Genomic DNA, 5146 nt, shown 5'->3' with positions numbered 1-5146 from the left:
TCGGTGTCCCTGTGTGACGGGATTTAACATTGGGGTGGAGTTTTTCTTGCCTTAAGTATGTTTCCTATTGAAATATCTCCTGCTTCCACTTGAAAACTTACATTGCTGCCTTCTAATATGATTCCCTCTACTATTCTAAATGAAGCATCTTCCCTGACTCTAAATACTTTTGTAACCACTAAAGGGGTAGGGAATGAACCCTATCATTTTCATCCATTATATATACTAATAAGTGATCCATAGATATGTCATATATGTACATAAGTGACCAAAGGATAACTCACTGGTGACCTTGAATTCCTGTCCAGTTTTGGGATTCAAAGTTATAGGTTTTACACAAGCATGCATATTCTTTCAACCTCTCCTGGTTATCCATAGGGAATCTCCATGAAGACACTTTTTAATGCAGTTATCAGAAATAAACTTCAATAACAAACTAATCATGGATGCTATCATCAAATATTGCTACAAATGCCTAGAATGGTAAAAAGCATATTATTATCATTGGTCTCAGTTTTATTGTTGTATCAGTTATCTATTTCTGCATAACAAGCCATCCTAAATGCACTTGTTTTAATATAATGGCTTTATAATCAAAACAGATTTATGGTGGGAAGTTGTTCTGATCTCTTCTGGGCTCATCATGAATCGCTACATTATGTTTCTAAAGCTCTTTCATGATGTTTTGTGCATCTGCATTGCACTTCTTTCTTAAACCAGTATGTGGTGTTTAACATCTGTATATGTATACATATATCATGCATATATGTCTGTGAGTTGATCTTGCAGATTATGTAAAAATAGTTTATCAAATGTGAATTGCCTTATTTTAATATCACAGTTTCTATAACTTATATATGAAACCTTGCTTTCTTCCAAATTATAAGATATATTTCCCACCAATGTCTGGTGTGACTCAGCTACCTATGTTCTTGATCTGACATGAGTTATACATCACTAGAATTTTTAATTCTAATTGATATATTGGAGTATAATTACATACAACCAACTGCAATTTGTTTTAAAAATGCAATCCTCTGAATTACAGAAGCCATACATAAATTAAGAGTGCATGGTGGGTGTATCCATTTGTATATAACTTGAGATAATGGACATTGAGTTTTAACTGCATTATGTAATTGTTAAAAATGTTATCCACCTGGCTTCAGTTTTTTCTTTCTGAAGATAATGTGGAACAATAAACCTTACTTCAACCAGATATTGTAAGGTATAAATAAAATGTTAAATATATTTTGTTGAGACCAAAGAAAATGTTCAAGAATGAGGAGTGTGTGTTTGTGTGTACACTTCAAATAAACACACACATTTTTATGCACATGCACACAGACTCATTCATAGACTCATCTATGATGAAAGAAACCTTGAGAGAAATTTGGAAAATACAGAAATTTAATAAAATAAATGTGCAAATTAACATGAAATAGAAAAAATGGAGAAATTTGACAAAAAGATTTAAAACAAAATGTGTGAACTCAACTTTAATAAATTATTTCTTGTATCTTAATGCCTCAAAGGCCTCCAGCTCAAAACCACATTAACACTAGTGACTTAAAACAAACAGCTTTCTATCTTATAGATCTTCAAATACTGAAAATGGGTTGTTAAAGAGCTTTGATCTAAATGACTGCCAGGCTTGGATTTTTCTGGGTGATTCAGGGGAGAATGCAATCCCTTTCCAATATCAATCCAAATCCTTTCCTATTCTCAATTCCTATTCCAGATTCTAGAGGCCACCTGCATTCCTTGACCCAAGGCCCTTCCTCCATCTTCAATACCTGCAACATAGCATCTTCAAATGTCTCTCTGACTCCAATTCTTCGCCTACTTTCTCCCACATTTAGAGGACCATTGAGATGACATTAGTCCAATCTGCGTAATCTGAGCTAAGCTCCTTAGCTTATAATTTTATTTCACCTACTTTAGTAACCCTGCTCAGTGAGCTAACATTCCAAAATTCTCCGAATTAGGATTTTGCTCTCTTTTGAGGCTCTTATTCTTTACACTACAAAGCCTTTCCTGGTATAAATTATTTGATGTCACTGTGGAACCCTAATATGAAAGAATCACACACAGAATTTATCCTCCCCTTTAGAGTGAGAGATAAACTTGTCTTTCAAAGTTTCATACTCAGAAGAATCCTGGTGCAGAAGACCTCAAATTACCTACACCAGACTCTGACACAGTGCCACAGCCCATCTACCCAAAGTGCAGTCCATAGACCAGGAGGCCCTGCAGCATCAACATCACCTGGGTGTTTGTCAGAAATTTAGTCTCCAGGCCCACTAGAGACTTAATGAATCAGAATTTGCATTTGAGCAACAAACGTGGGTGATGTGTATGCCTATGAAATGGAGAGGTGCTGGTCTGGAACTGGTGTTGTCAGCTTGTCACTGTAGACACTTGGAGTGGATAATTATTTGTGCTGGGTGCGGTCCTGTGCAGTATGGATGCTTAGCAACCTCCTTTCAGATATTATAATATCCCCAAGGGCAATGTCGTCTCCTTTTGAGAACCACTGTCCCAGAGACTCAGAACTGGAAGTGTCCTGACTGATTCCAAGTAAAACTCCTTCCTTTTCCTGGCTTATACCTTGGAGCACAACATTAAATCCCTCTGTGCCCCATTTCTGTATAGAGAAGGTAGTGTATAAATGTACTACCTCACAAAATAAATTTTTATAGAACATTTTGACAATTGCAATAATGTGCAAAGCTGGGTTATGTTGCAGAAAATCTAAATGTATCTCATATTTAATAAACATTTTATAGTGATGACTAAATGGCAGTTCTTAACTTGCACTATACTAATAACTATGAAATTCCTCATATTTTTTTTGGCTAAATGATTATGAAGCCAACAAGTATAAAGCCCAAGGTTTTATATTAAAGGAACAAATATCTTTCCTTCCTTAAAGAGGTAAATAGTAATTTTCTAGAGATATAAGGGGTTGTGATCCCACTATAAATTAATTCTTTCAAGACACAAAGGCCAGTCACACAAATTTCTCAGTATTAGACTTCTTTTCAAATACAGTTTTCTTTTAATATTATTTTGCATTGGTTTCAGGTGTACAACATAGTAGTTAGACAATCACATACTTTAATAGTGTTCTCCCCTGATATTTCCAATAGAGAAGTGGCTTCATATATAGCTATTAGGGGCCCAGTGCATGAATTCGTGCACCTTGAAAGGAACTGTGGGCTGCAAAGCTGCAGTGGGCACAAGGGCGGGTCTCGGCCCATTCTACGTGACCCATGGCAGCCCCAGTCCCTTGTCTGCCCTCAGCCCCGCGCTCCCACCACCATCGCTCCCATGCACTGATGGTGCAGACCCTGCTCACACCCACTATTGGTGCAGAGTGATTTGGGCCGGCACCAGCAGTGGGTGTGAGTAAGGCTGCCACCATTAGTGGGTGCATGCGGCTGCTGTCAAGATTGCCCCTCAGGAGCAGGGGGATGTGGAGAAGCCCTCAGGGGTGATAGGGGCTGGCAGCCACCATGCGCACCCGCTGACGGTGCCGAGTGATCAGGACTGGCACTGGGCGTCTGCAGCAGGTGCGATTGGTGGCTGCCGGCCCTAATAGCCCCACCAACACAAGGTGACATGGAGTGCTCTTCTCTCGGGGCAGGAGACCCTGAGTGTCAAAAGTCCACGGTTTTTATGTGGTCGAGTAAACACAATGGTCCTTATTGGTGGCTCCCGGCTATCGTGTGCTGTACTGTACTGGTGCGATATGGGTCTAGGGTACAAGTTCTGGGTGTTCACTCATTTGAGAAAGTACATTTGGGTTTTGGGGGTCTCACACAGGGGTACAACTTAATATTGAAATATGGGGGTCACTACATACTAATACAATCATAACTATAACAATCCCACTTTGCTGGGGCCCCCAGATGCTTGTGGCAGGCTGACCCCATGGCATGAATTGCAAAAACTTCCCAGAAGCTGCCGAGAATTCTTAATCTTGGGGACCCTCCCAGATGTCCTTCTTTAGGTATTGTAGGCAATAGGCCTCTGTGATCCATCTTCAGAGTAGTCAACTTTTAATGAAAATTGTTACTGAATTTCCCCAGAGCAAACAGAATGTAGGGAGTAGGGGAGAGGGTATAAGGAAAAAACAAAACTGTATGTGAGCCAGCAAGATGGCAGAAACCCCCGAGGTATCCAGGAGGAAACACCTCGCACCCACCTCAACTAGACAGGGGGAGGTAGAGACAACTAGAAAAAGCCTCAGCCCGTTTTTTTAATCACCCAATGGGAGACAATGACACCTAGACGACTTATGAGGAAAACTGTTAGCCCCATAGTACTCAGCCAATGAGGAACCAGAGGGGGGACTCTCGAATCCTAGGGATAAATAGCCTATGATCGCTGCTCTGTTTGTGCCTGTTCAATCCCACTCTTGCAAGAAGGTATTAAAAGTCTCATTTTTGCCATATTTCTGTCTCCGAGTCCATTATTTGAATTTACAGGTGTGAGGAGGAAATTGGTCTTGCAAGGCCTGTCAGGCCATAAAAACTGAACAATGCACTGCCCTGGGGGGTGGGGAAGGTCATTATTGCTGGCCCCAGGACAGATCATCGGATATGACCTGGGAACCCCCAACACCTGGGGGCCTTCCTATAAGCCCATAGGGGGCAGAACCATATCTGCAAGACAGAGACCCCCAGCGGGATATATATAGACAGGCTCTCTGCATGTTTCTTCACTCTGATTTGGAAATTATTCCCGGAGTCCACTAGTGTTAATAAACGGCGTCCCTCCCTTTCTCTAGGAAGTGTGCTTGGTATTTCTTTGCTCTTCTGTAACAGGTGAGCATTTCTCACAGCATCAGTCACTGAAATGCTTAGCTGAGGGGAGTTTTGTTTGGCTGTCATATAACTTTGGTTACAGATGTTCTTTGAGTACTTTCTTATCTTTTGGGGACTTAGTTTATTCTTCACCATTTTATGAACACAGGGAATTCTCTGTCTCTGCTGTTTGATTCTTTCTGAGTAGACTGAAGGTCATTTGCTGTTCTGGGTGAGTGTGAGATAAGATTCTAAGGCTAATGTCCCAGTCCCTCCTTTTGGGAGTACTCATTTATGTACTTTAGGGGTTGCTTTGTTTCTGTTTTGAAATAAGG

The sequence above is a fragment of the Myotis davidii genome, unplaced genomic scaffold (assembly GCF_000327345.1).
Source record: "Myotis davidii unplaced genomic scaffold, ASM32734v1 scaffold2674, whole genome shotgun sequence".
NCBI classification, from domain to species: Eukaryota; Metazoa; Chordata; class Mammalia; order Chiroptera; family Vespertilionidae; genus Myotis; species Myotis davidii.
This window is presented reverse-complemented; position numbering follows the sequence as displayed.